Below are 21,303 nucleotides of genomic sequence, written 5' to 3'. Positions count from 1 at the left end.
AAAATTTCTTTTTAAAAAAAAATCTTAGCCTGCAAGTCTTTGCCTTTGGTTACATACCTAAGAAGAATTGGTTCTCTAAATTTCATTTGGAAGACGATACCATATCATAAAAGTAACACGAAGTTGCCGTATCATAAATTGTAATGGTACCATACATACATACATACATATTCATTGTTACTGCATTAGCTAGCCAGCCTCAACATACAATAAAGTTGACATAAAAGGCCATGATAATATGCATACCATGGCATTTTATATTATTTTTAAACAAAAATTATACATGTTGTGAATAAAAATATACTAAAATAGTATCATTCTTAGAATAATATCAATTATATACATATATATGTTGGTTCAACGCTTATAAATTATCCATCTTAGTTATTAAAAAAAAATGATCTACATGTCTTTCTTAACAAAGAACCAATGATAAAAAATGTAAAAAAGAAAAAAAAAAGATCTATAATTGAAGGGTGATATAAGATTGATCTATTTCTGGCATCATATCCATAGTTAGCGTATTCATCATAGTTAGAAGCTCTAGCTCTATATGAAGGTTACAGTCGATGTCGTCATTATCATCAATAAGAAAACCCTTTTTATTTAGGAACTTGTTTAGTAATACTATAATGAAAGGGACATAGGAGTTTTTCACTAGGTATTTGACCAAATAGGATCATCTAGTTACTATAGAACCTATCACTAAAAATATCCCTAGAGAGGGATAGGGGTAAGTGAAGCAAAAAAAGGTTTTCCATGAAATGGGAAATGAAAATTATTAGCCCCACTGGAGGTTTGTGAATAAATGATTATCTGATAATGAGTAAAGAATATCTGTCTTCTGCTAAATAGGATGTATTGAACTTATAACTCATTAGATACTTTTTATGAATGTCAACTAAGTATCGTAAGTAAATTGCTCCCTATTATTCAATCATTTGATGACCAGAGTCATTCTTTGATAAGTGAGCACTATGAGTCAGATTCAATAGAATTTGATCAATACTTTTTTCTGTCGTCAAGGTGGAGATCTGAACCAAGAATTCTTTTTCTTTATCATCAATTGAATCACTATTTGAGACCTAGGATTCTATTTTATCATCAATCCAATCACTGTTCACGTTTTTTCGTTTTCTTATCAATGAATAGATCTCTTTACTTGTATGACTTAGATGTCTTGTATTTCTCAAAACACCGATTCAATTTACCAAATTTGGTACGATACTTATGAAATCGACGGTATCAATGTGATTGATATTTAAATATTTCTTCTTCGAATCTATTGATTTGACCCCATAAGTGGGACCACCACCCCATAGCATGTTGTCGCGAGAAGCAGAACCCTGTATTTCTTCTAGAGAATCTCCTAATTGTTCCAGAGCAACTAGAAAGAGATTCTTTAAACTAGAAAGAATTCAGTTCAGATGTCAGATACCTATCCAAAAGTTTTCGCAACTCAATCATGTATGATGGAATAATCAAAGATTTGACCTTTTCAAACTATGTCTGTAACTTACTATAGGGTCGAGAAACGAAGAGAAGGTGTGTCGAAATGAGATATCCAGCAACAAGAAGAAGGAAAATGATTGAATAGAAGAACTCCTAAACATTTGGCGATCTCAGATGTGTCAATACCAATGGTGACTCATTATTTCGATGAATCATTTCTTTGGATAGAAGAAGATTATGTAAACACTTACTCAAAATCTCACTTATCAGATTCCATTATAGAAGACACAGTTTTTTCTAAAGAATTCACAATGATATATCTAATCCATGCATAATATCATGAAAAGTGGATACAAATTTTTAGCTGCTACTTAGTATCAGCAATAGGTCTGAAAAAGCATATGAAAATATCAAATTTGGATATTTGTATCCTATCGAAGTAAGGAATCATGGAATATATGTTTGGAATATATTCCATTTTAAGAGAGTTGAAAAAGCACTATCTCATTGAAAAGTTCTATACATCTGCCCTTTCTCAAGGCATTTCTTTAGACAAAGACCCCCTTTTATCCTCTTTTCGGATGGTAAATATTTCTCAGAACATGGAGTGTAAATCAAACCCATGTTTGAATTGAAATTGAGATACTGATACAAGTTCTTCCCTTTTGAATCAGACAGATTCATATCTGAAAGAGGTTGACAATGCATTCTTTCAAAATTGACTATTTGTCCCTCTGTTAGAAGTGTTTCAAAAATGTCTGCGATCGAGTAAATCACTCTACCAATGAATGGATTGGATCGAATTGGAAAATGGAAAGATTTGTACAAGATATTAAGGAATTGTCCATACATAAAATCATAATTATTGATACAGGCCTTTTCCACATAAAAAGGGAATCCTTTGTTACAATGGAAGCAAAAGTGACGTGGAATATTCAAGAATTGAAGTCATTTTCCCTTATAGGAAGAAGATATCAATGAATTTCTATGAAATGGTTTTCACAGGATTCAAACAATTGCCTTAATCATGGGATATCATTGAGAAATACGAATCTGTGTTATCAAAAGATTTCCTGTGATTATTTCTAGTATGGAATGAGTCAATCATCCACTTTGGCTTATTGAACAAAAATGGTGATATTGATTCTCCATTAATCAAGAATTTTGCTTTTTGGGAAGTATCATGATCATTCAATAAGAAGGTTTTCCATTTTTTCAAATGAACGATTTGAAGACATATTGATTCTAACAACTGATTGCAGAGTTGATCATTCAGACCTTTCAATTCATAGATGTGGATCTTGGACCTATGAATGGGAATATTCTTGAAACTCACAAAGAAAAAAGGAAGTGAGTTAGACAAAAAGAGAAGAAACTTGGACAACAAGAAAGGAAGTGACTTAGACAAATCTTTTTTGTCTATAACCTCAGACTAACCAATCGAATATTGATTAATATGTAATAGATCGAACATTACTTAAAAATGAAAATGGCTCTTCTGCTCATAAATAAATGTTCCAAATGTTCCTGCAAATTCTTGCTCCTATTGGACCATTTTTATCTATATGCATTAGGATCCCGATTCATGGATCTCTCAGTTTGAGAAATAAAAATAAGATGATCAAACCATTTCTTCTCACTCGTTTTCAAATTTCATAAATGTTGGTTGATCGTATATTTAATTATAGTTCTATGATTCAGAGTATCATTTCCTATTTGATCCTTTTGAATTTCGAATTCGAAGTTGCGATCGGATTTATTCATTAAAAAAAATCGATTCAATACATTTCTTATGTACCCATAGGTGCTATATTGGATTTGAATCAGATTTCGGATCAATGTATATTGATTGACTGCCTCCATTATGTTGTTGCTCGCAAATACCACTATTTTTGGTTTTACATCTTCCAAATCATTCCCGCATGAGGTCTAGACCCATTTTTTTCTGATCTTTCGATATAAAGACTCATTTTCTTTATAAAAATAGGAGGTAGAACCAATAAAGATTTCTTTTTCAATTCATCCCTATAGTTGAATACCTCATTCAAGAATTGTTTTTGATCCAATATATACGAATCAATAGAAAAGGAAAATCCCTTATGATACACCAGATCCAGCTCGGTTATTGATAAAGTGAATAGATCTGCCATTTCTTGAACTTCTAATTCAAAATCATGGTGTAACGTGTATCCCACTATTCCTGTCATGGAATAGATGAAATAAATCTTATTGGAACTATCCAATTCATCATTTGGAACCATATCACATCCTAAATCTAATGAAATAGGATGAATTGAGACGGTATTTTGTAAATACATAGTTATCTTGAATATATTAACTATTTCTTTATTTTCTAATCAATTGGAAAGGACAAAAGAAACATCTCGTTATTTCTTCAACAATTTCTGATCTCTAGTGGACCTCTCAGTAGGATCCGAACCCTATGAAGTTCTCACCATTTGTCAGAGAAAAAAGAACAAATGGATCTTGTAGGATTTGTTGAAGTGTGGCAATTTTGCCACTTGATGGTGCATGTCACCGGCTAGCATGCACACCTTAGTATCAAATCCTTTCCTTTTATGAGTTTATATTTTTTGTATGTTTTTAATTGATGCAAGGTATATTTTGATAATGTTTTGTGCCTAAGTTATGTATACAAAAGTATAGGCAAAATTATGCACAAAAGAGTAGGAATGTTATGCTTGAAATGCCTATGGTGCTGGATTCATAATTTCCAGCAACATAGTTCCACTATTTATCTTATATCTTAGGTTGCAAATGGATTTGTGGGCTGAAATGTTTCCAGATGTCTACAGACATATATAGAAGACTATGGTTCAAATTTCAGGTCAAAATGATATGGGAAAGTCCACTTTCTATTCCAAACAGATTGCTGTATCTGATGGGCCCAGTATGCAGAGTATGGGTCAGTTTTGGAGCTGTTTGGCCCATGATCCGGTTCCATAACTTTCCTAGCTCTTGGAAAAATATTTCTTGATGACCAAAGATGCTTCAAACCAAGTTTCATAAGCAGATACAAAGGGGAACTAAGTAGGTGAAGCTAGTTTGGTTGTTTACCAAACTAGTTAAACAATAGGAACTTAGTTCAAACCATGTGCCACTTTTTACTATATTTGGAATAGACATGTTGCAGCTGGTTTTTACCTCTTTTGTGTATGAAAAGTTAGGTGTTGACCATTTTACTTTTTAAATTTCAAATACTTTACTCATTTTATAAGCTCACATGCTTGGCATGTGTGAACTAGTTGTAATTTCAAGCTTATATTGTAAAATGAATGAAATGGCTACACATCAAAGCCTTATTTTCAAAAGCCAACGTGGTTCCCTTCTTCTTATCTCTTCTTCAACACCTTAGAACACTTTAGGAACCCTAAAAACCAGAAAAATCCATAACCAAAACCTTAAAACACAACTCACACACAACCATTCCCAAGAGCATCACCAAAAGCTTGCTTGTTGCTAACACTTCAAGCTAGCTTGCTCTTGGTCATAACCTTCTCACCCCAACAAAGTGGTATCAGAGCAAGGCACATTTTTGTGAGATTTATAAGGTTTTTGGGCTGGTTCGTTCCTTGAGAGTGAAGAGATACTTGAAAGCACAAATATATTTTCATATTCCTTCATACTCGTAAGCAACATTCACATGGCTTCTTCAAGTTTTTCAACTCCTTCTCCTCCTATCTTCAATGGGGAGAACTACAACATTTGGAGTATCAAGATGCAAGCCTACTTGAAGGCTTGTGGTCTTTGGGAGGTCACCATAAATCCCCAAGAACCCGAGCCTTTGAGACAAGGGAAAATGATCAACCAAATCAAGCACCATGAGGAGGAATTGGCTAAAGGTTTCAAGGCTCTCACCGCCATTCATTCTTGTATTAGTGATACCATTTTCACAAGGATAATGGAATGTGAGAGTGCCAAAGAAGCTTGGGACAAACTTCAAGATGAGTTACAAGGGAGTACAGGGACACGGCAAACGCAAATCCTTAACCTAAGGAGGGAGTTTGAGACTATCAAGATGAAAGACAAAGAAACGGTTAAGGAGTTCACCACAAGGCTTCTTAATGTGGTGAATCAAATTAGGGTGCTAGGTGAAAGATTAAGTGACTAAAGGATTGTGGAGAAGGTGTTGGTCTCCTTGCCCGAGAGGTTTGAAGCTAAGATATCTTCATTGGAGGAGTCAAGGAACCTAAATGAAATTTCCTTGACCGAGTTCGCGAATGCCTTGCAAGCTACGGAGCAAAGGAGGAGGATTAGACATGAAGAATCAATGGAGGCTGCATTTGTGTCTAACCAATATCAAAAGACACAAAATCAAAAGAAGAACAAGCTTAAGGTCATAAAGGAGAAAGGTGAAACTAGCAAACCCGAGAGAAAGTCCTATGAACCTTATCACCATTGCAAGAAGAAAGGTCATCATCCAAGAAGGTGTTGGTGGAGGCCGGATGCATTTTGCCATAAATGCCAACAAAAGGGTCATGTGGAGAGAGTATGCAAGGCTAACAAGAAAGATAAGCAACAAGTAACTGTTGCTAAAGATAATGCAAGTGATAGTGAATTCGAAGAGTTGTTTGTTGCTACTTGTTTTAGTAGCATCAAGAATGATGAAAGATGGATCATTGATAGTGGAGCAACACACCATATGTCTCACAAGCATGAGTGGTTCACAAACTTAGATAGGAACAGCCACAACAAAGTTAAAATTGGAAATGGAGCCTTGATGGAAGTGAAAGGCAAAGGATATGTGGTGATACACACCACCAAAGGTATCAAAACTATCCATGATGTTCTCTATGTACCTTCTTTATGTGAGAACTTACTTAGTGTAGGTCAAATGCTTGAGAACAAATATGCATTACACTTCTCAAACATGACATGCACCATAGTTGATCCTCATGGAAATGAATTAATGTGTGTTGGAATGAAGAACAAGAATTTTAGGTTGAATATGGATGAAAATGGTGCATCGGTTGCGTTGAACACCAAAGTTGAGAACACCTCTCAACTTTGACATAAAAGACTAGGCCATGCTAGCTTTAAGTCATTGGTAGGCACACATGAACTTGTTAGAGACATGCCATTGGTGGAGAAGTAAGAACATGTGTGTGAAGTGTGTCAAAAAGGAAATCATACTAGGCTAGCATTTCAATCTTGTTCTTAGAGATCAAAGGAGAAGCTAGGACTTATACATTCGGATATTTGTGGTCCTATGAGTGTTCCATCCTTAAATGGCAGCAAGTATTTCATAACTTTCATTGATGATTACTCAAGAATGTGTTGGGTGTATTTCCTTGAAAGAAAATCACAAGTTTTGGAGAAGTTTGTAGAATTTATGAAGTTAGTGCAAAATCAATCCGGTTGCACTATAAAGGTGTTAAGGACGGACAATGGTGGGGAATACACAAGTGAGGCTTTCAAACAACTTTGTAAGGATCATGCTATAGTTCATCAATTCACTACACCATACACACCACAACAAAATGGTGTATGTGAAAGGAAGAACCGTACCGTCATGGAGATGGCTAGATGTTTGTTGTTTGAAAGTGGCTTGCCAAAGAAGTTTTGGGCCGAAGGAGTTAATACATCCATCTACATCCAAAATAGGCTTTACTCCAAGTCTTTGAGGAGTAAAACCCCATTTGAGCTTTGGTTTGGATATAAGCCTTCTCTTGATCATCTAAGGGTATTTAGAAGCATTTGTTACATCCTAGTACCACAAGAAAAGAGAGGAAAGCTTGATGAAAGGTCACAAGTTGGTGTCTTGGTTGGCTATAGTGATGTGACCAAGGGATATAGAGTGTATAACTTGGAAACCAAGAAACTTGTGATAAGTAGAGATGTGAAAGTTGATGAGGAAGCAAAATGGGTTTGTAGTAAGGAGGAGTTGGCTAGTATGGATGAAGACAATCGGCTTGAAGCTCATGATAATGATGAGGAACAAGGAAATGATGAAGGTGCTTCCCATGATGATGAATATGATGAGAATGAGCTAGAAACCTCCATAGGGGCTGATTTGGAGATTGGTGATGGTGTGAGGGGCACAAGACCTCTTAATGAGATTTATGAAAAGTGTAATGTGGCATTGAGTGATCCAATCAATATCCATGAGGCTATGGCAAGAAAAGAGTGGAGACAAGCCATGCAAGATGAAATCGATGTGATAAACAAGAATGACACTTGGAGCTTGGTAACAAAACCGAAGGGAAAGAATGCTATTGTGATGGAGCTTGGTAACAAAACCGAAGGGAAAGAATGCTATTAAGGTGAAGTGGATCTTTAGGACCAAGTACAATCCAGATGGGTCCATAAATAAGAACAAGGCAAGGCTTGCTGTCAAAGGATATGCACAACAAGCCAGTGTGGATTATGGAGAGACTTTTGCACCGGTTGCAAAGATGGAAACCATAAGACTTCTCCTTGCAATTTCGGCACAAAAGTCTTGGAAAGTATATCACCTTGATGTGAAGTCAGCCTTCTTGAATGGAATATTGAAGGAGGAGGTCTATGTTATGCAACCTGAAGGTTTTGTGAAGAAAGGAAGTGAAGAGAAGGTATACAAGCTACACAAAGGCCTTGTATGGCCTTAAACAAGCTCCTAGGGCATGGTATGCCAAGATAGATGGTTTTTTAACAAAGCATGGATTAAGGAGGAGTCCTAATGAGCCTACATTGTATATTAGGACTCATGGTTGCATGGTGTTGGTGTCTCTTTATGTTGATGACCTCCTAGTGACCGGTGGTAATGAGAAAGCAGTGAGCAACTTCAAAAGTGAGCTAGAATTGAACTTTGAGATGTCTAGCCTTGGAGAGATGAAATACTTTCTTGGAATTGAAGTTATCCAATCATCAAAAGGCATCTTCATATCTCAAGAAAGCTATGTGAAGGAGTTGCTCAAGAAGTTTGACATGGAGGATTGTAATAGCATTGCCACACCTATGAATGAAGGCACCAAGTTGGTGAAGGATGACATGGAGGTACTAGTGATTTTGGTATATGGTACAAGGATGGCATGAATGAAGCTTTGCTTGGTTATAGTGATAGTGATTGGGCTGGTTCTTTGGATGATAGCAAGAGCACATCAGGCTACATTTACACTCTTGGAAATGGTCCTTTCTCATGGAATTCCAAGAAGCAACAAACCGTTGCATAAAGCACCGCAGAAGCTGAGTATATTGCTTGCTCAAGTAGTGCTAATCAAGGTGTTTGGCTTGGGAAATTATTGGAGGACTTGAGCTTGAAGCAAGAGGAAGCCACGGTAATATTGTGTGACAATACTTCAGTAATAGCAATTGCACAAAATCTAGTCCAACATGGGAGGACCAAGCACATACCGGTCAAGTATCATTCCTTAAGGGAATTTGAAGCAAGTGGTGAAGTGAAGTTGGAGTATGCGACTTCTGAGGAGAACTTGGTGGATATCTTCACCAAGCCATTGGGAAAGAAGAAATTTGAGATATTGAGAGGACTTCTCAATGTCTCATACAAAATTGCCAAGGAGGAGTGTTGAAGTGTGGCAATTTTGCCGCTTGATGGTGCATGTCACCGGCTAGCATGCACACCTTGGTATCAAATCCTTTCCTTTTATGAGTTTATATTTTTTGTATGTTTTTAATTGATGCAATGTATATTTTGATAATGTTTTGTGTCTAAGTTATGTATGCAAAAGTATAGGCAAAATTATGCACAAAAGAGTAGGAATGTTATGCTTGAAATGCCTATGGTGCTGGATTCATAATTTCCAGCAACATAGTTCCACTATTTATCTTATATCTTAGGTTTCAAATGGAGTGTTGGGCTGAAATGTTGAGGGATGTCTACAGACATATATAGAAGACTGTGGTTCAAATTTCAGGTCAAAATGACATGGGAAAGTCCACTTTCTATTCCAAACAGATTGCTATATCTGATGGGCCCAGTATGCAGAGTATGGGTCAGGTTTGGAGCTGTTTGGCCCATGATCCGGTTCTAGAACCTTCCTAGCTCTTGGAACAATATTTCTTGATGACCAAAGATACTTCAAACCAAGTTTCATAAGCAGATACAAAGGGGAACTAAGTAGGTGAAGCTAGTTTGGTTGTTTACCCAAACTAGTTAAACAATAGGAACTTAGTTCAAACCATGTGCCACTTTTTACCATATTTGGAATAGACATGTTGCAGCTGGTTTTTACCTCTTTTGTGTATGAAAATTTAGGTGTTGACCATTTTACTTTTTAAATTTCAAATACTTTACTCATTTTGTAAGCTCACATGCTTGGCATGTGTGAACTAGTTGTAATTTGAAGCTTATATTGTAAAATAAATGAAATGGCTACACAACAAAGCCTTATTTTCAAAAGCCAACGTGGTCCCCTTATTCTTATCTCTTCTTCAACATCTTAGAACACTTTAGGAACCCTAAAAACTAGAAAACACCATAACCAAAACCTAAAAACACAACTCACACACAACCATTCCCAAGAGCATCACCAAAAGCTTGCTTGTTGCTAACACTTCAAGCTAGCTTGCTCTTGGTCATAACCTTCTCACCCCAACAGGATTCCTAAGAAATCCTTTGATTTCTTCTGGAAGCAGATGATTAGTCATCCACTTCTCACGTTCCGTGAATAGCTAGGACATTGAGGAATATCCAAAAAGGCATTTAGGGAATCGGTCTGATTTTATCTCTATTTGTTTCATTTGAAGAAAGGACGAATCCTAAAGAATCGATCTATCTTTTAGTTGTTGGATCTATCTTTGATTATCAATGTGTGATATTCTGAATCCTCATTACTAATGGAATTGAAATGATCTCTTGATCGATCAGAAGATCCTTTCAATTGGCTAGAATTTGTTACTTGAACAGAACTGGATCTTGTGCAATCATATTGAAATTTGACGATAAATTCCGTACCTTGCTAAAAAACCGATCCTTGTTTACCAACCACACATTGTCTAACCAAGTCGAATTCACTCTCGATATTTTCCTCAAAAAATATGATTCGTGCGGATTCTTCCCCCAATTAAAGAAAAGATCTTGGTAGAATTGCCACATATGAAATTGAGCATAATTTTGCAAAGAAATAGCCCACTTGTTTCTCAAGAAGAGATGGGAACATGCTCAATATAATTTAATTGAATAGTTCACCCAGCTCCTTGTTGTTTGAAGAAATCGTTAGCTTCAATTGGTATTTTTTCACGAAAAGCAAACATGAGATAAAAAATCTAGTCTTTCACTAAGATTTCGAATAGCCGTCCCAAATTCAAGTTGATTATGTTTCGCGTCTTCCTCAGAGAAAGACGATCAAACAATTCCCAATCATGGTCCTTACGGATCAGATCATCCATAGAATATACAAAAAGAAACTCCAGATATTTGATATCTTTCTCTTTGAATGAGATCTTAATTCGACTAAAGAAGGCGTATCAAATAGAGATTTTTTCTTTCGACCATCTTTTGATTGTTAATACGATATATAAGGACCACTACGACAAATAGTACTACATCATTGATCGTGAAATATCGATTACTTATTGAACCCTGTAAATGTGAATTGCATGAAAGTAGGATACTCTAAATTCGAGAGTCTAAGAGTTTTACAAAATGTTCTTGATGGAAAAAGATGTGAACGAAAGATCCCACTGAATTGAATTGGGCCCATGAATCTAAGAAATAGTGAGAATTCTTGTTGTCTCTCAATATCTCTCTTAATTCAAAAATCCAGGATTTGAATTGATGTCCTTTCATTGAGTCCTCCTAAATTGCATTGACTTATCCTAAAGATTTCATTTGAATTGGAATTTGGTTATTCACCATGTACGAGGATCCCTAGTAAGCATCCATGCTGAATGGTTAAAGCGCCCAAAGGTTCAATTCCCACTACATGCATGCCAATGGGACCCTCCAATAAAATAAGTCTATTGGAATTGGCTCTATATCAGTGGAATCTCATCATCCATACATAATGAATTAGTGTGGTCTATTCATATCATAACATATGAACAGTAAAAACTGGCATTCTTATTGAGACTAGAACTCATAGGGAAGAAAACAGATTTATGGATGGAATCAAATATGCAATATTTACAGACAAAAGTATTCGGTTATTATTGAAAAATCACTATACTTCTAATTTCGAATCACAATCAACTAGGACAAAAATAAAGCATTGGGTCGAACTCGGTGTCAAGGTAATTGTTATGAATAGTTATTGACTCCCGGGAAAGGGTAGAAGAACGGGACCTATTATGGGACATACAATGCATTACAGATGTATGATCATTATGCTTCAACCAGGTTATTCTATTCCACCTGTTAGAAAGAAAAGAACTTAAATCAAAATACATAATAGCATGGAGATACATTTATACAAAACTTCTACCCCGAGCACATGCAAAGGAGCCATAAATAGTCAAGTGAAATCTAATCCATGAAATAATTTGATCTATGGGCAGCATTTTTGTGATAAAGGTCATAATTCCAGAGGAATCATTACCGCATGGAATAGAGGGGGAGGTCATAAGCATCTATACCGAAAATTGATTTTTGACGAAATGGAAAAGACATATATGGTAGAATCGTAACTCTAGAGTATGATCCTAATTGAAATGCATACATTTGTCTCATACACTATGGGGACCATGAGAAAAGATATATTTTACATCCTAGAGGGGCTATAATTGGAGATACCATTGTTTGTGGTACAAAAGTTCCTATAAATATGGGAAATGCCCTACCTTTGAGTGTAGTTCCTATAATTGGAAGTAACCAATTAGGTTTATGACGAAACCTAGAAATTGATCGCTGATCCAATTTGAGTACCTCTACAGGATAGACCTCAACAAAAAACTAAAGAGTAATGGCAGTAAGTGATTGAGTTCACTAGTTCCTCATATTAAATTATTGACTATAGAGATATAGTAAGATGGAGAAGACAAAATTATTTCAAGCACGGAAAGAACCAGAAGCGCCTCTTGTTTCAAAGAGAGGAGGATGGGTTATTCACATTTCATTTGATGGTCAAAGGCGAATTGAAAGCTAAGCATTGGTAATTCTAAGGATTCCTGGGGGGAAAACGAGAGATGTCTCCTATGTTACCCGTAATATGTGGAAGTATCGATGTAATTTCATAGAGTCATTTGGTATGAATGCTACATGAAGAACATAAGCCAGATGAAGGAATGGGAAGACCTAGGATTTAGAAGATCATAACATGAGTGATTCGGCAGATTTTGATTCCTATATATCCACTTATGTGGTACTTCATTATATGATATATATAAGATCCATCTGTATAGATATCATCATCTACATCCAGAAAGTCGTATGCTTTGGAAGAAGCTTGTATAGTTTGGGAAGGGGTTTTGCTTAATCAAAAAGAAGAATCTACTGCAACCGATATGCCCTTAGGCACGTCCATACATAACATAGAAATCATGCTTAGAAAGGGTGGACAATTAAATAGAGCAGTAGGTCCTATAACAAAATTGATTGCAAAAAAGGGGAAATCAGCCACATTAAAATTACCTTTTGGAGAGGTCCATGGGATGCCCAAAAACTGCTAAGCAATAGTCGGACAAGTGGGGAATGTTGGGGTGAACCGAAAAATTTTGGGTAGAGTCGGATCAATATGTTGGCTAGGTAAGTGTCGTGCAGTAAGAGGAGTAGTTATGAACCCTATAGTGATGTGATTCCGCCCGAGCCCGCTCCACCGATAACTCGCTGGGGTGCTGACTTGACATGGATGAAGACTAGGCCAGTCACGAGAGCTAAAATTAAGAGATTTAAGGAAAACCTGGGAATATTTATACAGGGGGTAATCAATCTCAACAGAGCTTGTCCATACTTGAAGATACAAAGCCTATTCTAAGCATCCAAGTGGTGGAAGCCGATACGGACCCGGGTGATGGTTTTGGTACATTTTTGGAGTCCGGGAAGCATGAAATGGTTCTAATGATTTATGGGTTCAATAAATATGCCTAAGACGTCATGGAATCAAGTTAAATCAGCCTCAAATGCAATAAAAAAGGGATTGTACGGACAGCATCAACAATTTGGCCGAATTTGCTGTATTGCTTGCTGGCTTTACTATATTTTACTGTATTAGCCTTTTCTTATTTTTCCAAGCATGGGCAACGTGTGGGCCTTCATATTCAGCTTATTTGGCATCCTAAAAAGCACCTAGAAGCTGATTTGGAGCTCAAAGAGGTCAAAGATTGATCAAAGTCAATTTGATTAAAAAGGCTAGCATTTTTAGTTTCGTAATTTATTTTTATTTTTTTCTTTAGGAAACTACCATTACTTTTTGGCTTTTATTTATTTATTTTCTCGAAAAATAACTTTAGGAAGGTTTTTATTTTATTCTTTCCATTGTAAATTAATTAATTCATAATTTAATATAAAGGAATTAATTAATCAAACTTAGATCAGGAAAGGAAGTATAGTTTCGGCCAACTAGGTTTCTTTATGTGTGTGGCCGGTTTTTCCTAGGGTTTTTAGGGTTTATTTTGTTTCTTTCAAACCTATTTAAAGGCTTATTTTTCAATAAGAATACAACTTTGATTTGATTAAGAAAATACTTGTGAGATTCATTATCTCTTTGTTCTTTGAGAACACCTAAAACACCATTAGAGAATTGGTTGTTTTAGCTTGACTTATTAATAGGTTTTTCATCCCCTCTTGTGGCATCTACATTATACCAAGGTTTCTAACCACAGGTTAGTTAGGGGTTGAGGTCAATTCCATTAGAACTTAAACTTAATTAAGATCCGGGCTAATATAATACGGGTTTAGGAGCAGGTCGTCCTAGGTTCGTATCATATAGACCATCCCCATGGGGGTGGTGAAGGGAGGGCCCTAATTGGTAGCAAAAAAAACCGTAACCCCTTAGGGTTATCCTGGACTTGGAAGAAGAAGTAGAAAAAGGAATAAATTTAGTGATAATTTGATTCTTCATTACCATAGTAAATAGAATTTGTTTCATTGTTTTTATGAAAAAAAAAGGAGTAATTAATTTTGACACATTCACTAAAAAAAAATAAAAATCCTTTTGTAGCGAGTCATTTATTAAGAAAAATAAATACGATTAACACAAAAGCATAAAAAGAAATAACAGTCACTTGGTCCTGAGCATCTACTATTATACCGACAATGATCGGGCATACTATTGTTATCCATAATGGAAAAGATCATTTGCCAATTAATATAATAGATCATATGGTAGGACATAAATTGGGAGAATTTTCACCTACTCTAAGTTTTTGAGGACATGCAAAAAATGATAATAGATCTCATCGTTAATAATTTTTTAATAAATACAAAAAGTGAATATAGTTTTATTGTTCATTAGTGAGAGGTAAACCTTATGGGAAAGAAGAAAAAGACAGACCGATATGTAGAAAAATACGCTATAGGTGGATTTATAGATATGTTTGCTCACAAAGTTGAAGCGTAATTGATCAGATTTATGGGCATTCTTATGAAGAAACACTTCTGATACTCGAACTCATGCCCTATCGAGCATGTGCTCCCATTTTAAAATTGGTTTCTTCTGCAGCAGCAAATGCTAATCACAATAGAGGTTTCACCAAAGCAAAGTTAAAAATTAGTAAAGCAAAAGTCAACGAAGGCATTACTGTGAAAAAAATTAAAACATCGAGCTTGGGGATGAGGTTATCCAATAAAAAGACCCACTTATCATATAACTGTTGTACTAAAACATACAGCTGTATATTATTATACAGACTACTTAAAGAACAAAATTGTCTTTGAAGAATTTTAAGGTTAAAGTTAAATGACAAATATTTTTTTATAATAAAAATACAAATAAAATATGCCATATTATGCTTAGAAAAACATGGATGAATAAAAAAAAAGTACATTGATATGACATGTCATGATATGTATAGTAGTGGGGGACTATGGGGAAAAAATAAGTCCACTTGGTTTCAGACTTGGTGCAACCCAAGGCCATCATTCTCTTTGATTTGAACAACCAAAAAATTATTCGGAGGATCTAAAAGAAGATAAAAAAATACGAAACTGTATCAAGAATTATGTACAAAAAAATATGAAAATATCTTCTAATGTCAAGGGAATTTCATGTATAGAAATTGAATCGATTTGATTCAAGTCATAATTTATATGGTATTCCCAAAGCTATTTATAGAACCTAGAAGAATCGAAGAATTATAGATGACTATACAAAAGGAACATAATTGTGTGAACTGAAAACTCAACATTGCTATTACAAGATTTGAAAACCCTTATGGAAACCCTAATATTCTTACGGAATTTATAGCCGGACAATTAAAAAATAGAGTTTCATTTCGTGAAGCAATAAAAAAAGCTATTGAATTAGTTAAGTCAAGTACAAATTGCAGGGCGTATTGATGGAAAAGAAATTGCACGTGTCGAATGGATCAGAGAAGGAAGAGTTCCTCTACGAACCATTCGAGCTAAAATTGATAGCTATTCCTATACAGTTTGAACTATTTATGGGGTATTAGGCATCAAAATTTTGATATTTATAGAAGAGGAATAATAGGCCTTTACTTGACTTATCTTTAGTTCTATTCTATCCATTCAGTAATAGAACAGAAAATGACAAATTCTTTCATTTTTTTTCTCTTAACTTAAAACAAAAATGAACAATTCTATAAGGTTGAATAAAAATTCGATTAATCATTTGATATAATTACTATGCTTAATGTGTGACTCATTGGTTTTTTTTAAGATTAGGATTCAAAAAAAGAAAGAAGTACCAGCCCATAGTATGGACTAATAACTATTATAAAACTAACATAAATATAGAACTAATAACCAACTCATCATTTCGCATTATCTGGATATAAAAAACCGGTCGAGATATGATATATTGGTCATACCAACGTAGCAACTGAAATCTTTTTGCATAAACAAAGAACAAAAAAGAAAAAACTAATCTGAGTCTGAGTTGTAAAGAAAAAAAAAATGTGGATAAATGGAAGGACGAGAGAAAGAGCGAAAAATATATATATATATATATCAATGATATATGATTCCAATATGTAGGGTCTATGATTCATCTCATAACGAGGAATGTAATAAAGCATTAATACTGATTGGTCTATAACTATACAAAGCCATTCATAGAAAAAGAATCAAGAGCCCCGAGCCAATAAATACTAAGAGGATTGACTCGAGAACAAATCAAATTTTGTTAGGGGCTCCATTGTAGAAGTCAGACTTAACCATTAATCAAGAAGCGATGGGAATGATAGAACTTGTGAATACATAAGATTATATTGAAAATGAATCATAATGATTCATTGGGTAGGATGGTGGAATGAACCAGAAACCAATTCATTTATTCTGAAAGGTCATGTCATAAACTAATCCTACAATTGAATATTGAAAGAGTAAATATTTGCCAGCAAAATTTTTGATTTTATTGGATTTCTAAATTTTGGCCGATCTGATATGATAATAAAAAGCAAAACAAAATAAAGATTTGTTATAACCTTATATAAAAATGACTTTATCTATGCTATTATCTCTAACTGTATCTCTAAATAAAAAATTATCTATAAATCGAATCCATGTTTAGTTATATATCAAAACAAGATATACAAGTTTCTAATAGATTAGATGAAATTTCAAAAAATCTCACGAAACAATATACTTTTTAGTATATTATTCATTAAATACATAAATATAAATACATAGATATTATTTTTTAATTGTTTCAGTCGCAAGGAGCTGGATGAGAAGAAACTCTCATGTCCAGTTATGTAGTAGAGATGGAATTAATAAACAACCATCAACTATAAGCCCAAAAGAACCAAACTCCATAAACAGCATAGAGGAAGAATGAAAGGAATATCTTATTGAGGTAATCATATTTGCTTCGGTAGATATGCTCTTCAAGCGCTTGAACCCGCTTGGATCACATCTTGACAAATTGAAGCCGATCAACAAGCAATGACACAAAATGTTTGCCGCGGTGGGAAAGTATGGGTATGTATATTTCCAGAAAAACTAGTTACAATAAGACCTACAAAAACCCGTATGGGTTCAGGGAAAGGATCTCCTGAATATTGGGTAGCTGTCATCAAGCCTAGTAGAATACTTTATGAAATGAGCAGAGCCAGAAGGGCTATTTCACTAGCAGCATCAAAAATGCCTATACGAACTCAATTCATTATTTTGGTATCGAAATGTAGAACTAAAAGAAAAGGTTTTTTGGATGAAATGAAAAAAATAATTGCACGTTTCCTTTTTTGTTTTGAACAAACAACATTTTTTAATTTTTTTTTTGTTTTCTTACTTCGCCCTTTGTTTTAATCGAAAAAACAGATAAAAAAGTGATTCAACCTCAAAGCCATTTGAATGTAGTAGATAACAATGAAGCTTGAAAATCGACGATATGCTCATATTGGTGGCGTTACTATTGTTGTAATCAAGGAAGCAGCACCAGATACACTTTTAGAATGATCAAAAGTGATCAAAGCTGTAATTGTACATACTTATAAAGATCTCAAATGTGAGAACGGTATGATAATATGATATGATGATAATGTTGCGGTCGTTATTCAAGAAGGAAATCCAAAAGGAATTAGAATTTTTGGTGCGATCACCTGGGAATTAAGACAGTTAAATTTCACTAAAATAGTTTCATTAGCGCCTGAAGTATTATAAGAAGAGACCATAACATAATTAGTATAATTAATTATAACATAATTAATATAATTAACATAGTTATAATATTTAACTAAGTATTTACTGAGTATTTAACTGAAATTGATTAAGATTATTTAGTAAATTGAGATTTATTATTAGTAGTAGATTGGTTGTGTCTCACGTATATGCCCTTAAGAATTCATAATTAAAAAATAAAGAAAAACAGAAAAAGAGCATGTTGATTATATCAAAATTTGAGTACAACAATATTATGAGTTTATCATGAATAAAGACACTACTGCTGACATAATAACCTCTATACGAAATGCTGACATGAATTAAAAAAAGAACAGTTCGAATACCATCTACTAACATTACTGAAAACATTGTTAAAATCCTTTTACTCGAATGTTTTATTGAAAACATGCTGAAATATCAGGAAAAGAACAAAGATTTTTTTGTTTTAACCCTACGACGTAGAAGGAATAGGATATAAAGCTGTTTTAAATTTAAAACAGATCAGTCGACTCAGTCTATGAATATATTCTAACTATCAATGAATTCCTAGAATTTTATGCGGAATGGGGATTGTAATTCTTTCTACTTCTAGGGGTATAATTACTTACAAAGAGGCTCGATTAGAATAAATTGGTGGAGAACTTTTGTGTTATATATGGTACTGCTTCTGATATGTGAATTATATGCGGAACTTTCATATTTGTGAAAAAAAAAGAAAAAAAGAGAGACGGCGGTTTTCTAATATCACCCATCCTTATTAGTTGATACCTCAAGAAGTTTGATCTAAAATGAAAGAAAAAAAAGGATTCGTGAAGGTTGAATTTCTGCATGACTGCCCAATGGTATAGTCTAAATTCGTTTAGATAATGAAAATCTAATTCTTGATTATGTTTGAGGAACGATTATAAGTAGTTTTTTTATATGTATACGATGAGAAAATTGAAACAAAAGTGAAGCAAGTTTTTATGATTCAACCAGCGGACGTATAGTTTATAGACTCTGAAAAAAGATTCCAGTGATTAGATGGTTTTTTCAAATTCAACATTCATTTCTGGGGTATAGAATTCGAAGTTAAAAATGTCAAGCAACTTATTTTCTTCCAATAAGGAAAGTTAGAATTAAGTTAAGGAATGATAAATATGAAAATAAGAGCCTCTGTGCATAAAATTTCTGAAACATGTCGATTGATCTGTAGGCATGATAAATTATAGTAATTTGTTCCAACCCGAGACATAAACAAAGACAAGGATAATCTTTCTAAACTAAAAAGGACTCTATAAATCTAAAGGAACCATTGTACAAATACAAAAATAAAAATAAAGGATCTGTTTTGATATGAAATGGATATATCCATATATCTTTGACTTATATTTATGAGATGATAAAATATGGCAAAACCTATACCAAGAACTGGTTCACATAAGAATAGATGTATTGGTTCACATAAAAATGCACATAGAATACCAAAGGGATTTATTCATGTTCAAGCACGTTTCAACAATACTATTGTGACTACTATAGATGTAAGGGGTCGGGCAATTTCGTGGTCTTCCGTTAGTACTTGTGGATTCAAGGGTACAATATGAGGGACACCATTTGCCGCTCAAACCGTAATGGGAAATGCTATTCGGATAGTAATAGATCAAGGTATGCAACGGATAGAAGTTGTGATAAAAGGCCCTAGTGTCGAAAAAGATGCGGCATTAAGAGCTATTTGTAGAAGTGGTATACTATTAAGTTTCATACGAGATGTAACCCCTACGCAACATAATGGCTGTAGACCTCCTAAAAAAAGGCATGCATAAAAATAAACATTGAAGATATTTCAAGAGAAGTAAATAATTCAATGATGTGATTAAATAATATTACTATGGTTCACGAGAAGGTAACAGTATCTATTCAAACACTGCAGTGGAAGTGCGTTGAATCACAAGTAGACAGTAAGCGTCTTTATTATGGATGCTTTATTCTGGCATCACTTATGAAAGACTAAGCTGATACAATAGGCATTGTGATTCAAAGAGCTTTGCTTGGAGAAATAGAAGGAACATGCATCACAACCGCAAAAATTTAATAAAATACCCTATGAATATTCTACCATAGTGGGTATTCAAGAATCTGTATATGACATTTTAATGAATTTGAAAGAAATTGTACTGAGAAGTAATCTTTATGGAACTCGTGATGCGTCTATTTGTGTCAAAGGTCCCCGATATGTAATTGCTCAAGACATCATCTTACCACCTTCTATGGAAATCGTTGATAATACATAGCCTATTGAATTACAACTCGAAAGGCATCGTGGGTATCGTATTAAAATGCCAAATAACTTTAAAGATGGAAGTTATCCTATAGATGCTGTATTCATGCCTGTTCGAAATGCCAATCATAGTATTCATTCTTATGCAAATGGGAATGAAAAACAAGAGATACTTTTACTCGAAATATGGACAAATGGAACTTTAACTCCTAAAGAAGCACTTCATTAGGCTTTCTAGAATTTGATTGATTTATTTATTCCTTTTTACATGCAGAAGAAGAAAACTTCCATTTAGAAAAAAACCAACACAAAGTTACTTTACCCCTTTTTAACTTTTCATGATAAATTGGCTAAACCACGTAAAAATCGAAACGAAATAGCATTGAAATCTATTTTTATTGAACAATTAGAATTGCCCCCTAGGGTCTATAATTGCCTTAAAAGGTCCAATATACATGCATTATTAGACCTTTTGAATAACAGTAGAGAAGACTTATAAAATTGAAACATTTTCTCATAGAAAATATAAAACATATATTGGACATTCTAGAAATAGAAAAGCATTTTGCATAACTTTTAATGGATTATTAATTTTTTTTTCTTAAAAAAAAGATAAAAATGAGTTTTGAATCTTTAGTACATTCCATATACTAGGAATAGATCCAAAATTTAATTGAATAAATAAATGTATCTAGGGAGAATTCACTTTGAAGCGACTATTCCCTAGATACACGCATCGTGTTTTTATTTATTTATTTCACAATTGAATCAGTTTAAAAAAGACCTAAAGTTAGGGATTTATCAATAGGTAATGTTGCTCCAATACCCAACCAAAGGCTTCAGCGGTACCAATAAAAAAGACGGTCGTCGCTACTGGACGAAGAAATGGGCTTTGGAATTTCTTAACATTCTC

At 34.2% G+C, this 21,303-nt stretch overlaps 1 pseudogene; it reads right to left on the bottom strand.

The window, feature by feature from the left end:
• Positions 1 to 463: 463 nt before the first annotated feature.
• LOC132799901 (protein Ycf2-like) lies at positions 464 to 10,059 on the bottom strand (annotated as a pseudogene).
• Between the last annotated feature and the right edge of the window lie 11,244 nt (positions 10,060 to 21,303).

This window comes from Ziziphus jujuba, chromosome 11 (genome assembly GCF_031755915.1).
Source record: "Ziziphus jujuba cultivar Dongzao chromosome 11, ASM3175591v1".
Classification (NCBI taxonomy): Eukaryota; Viridiplantae; Streptophyta; class Magnoliopsida; order Rosales; family Rhamnaceae; genus Ziziphus; species Ziziphus jujuba.
Note: the sequence above shows the minus strand (reverse complement) of the source record. Positions and strands in the feature narration are given on the sequence as shown.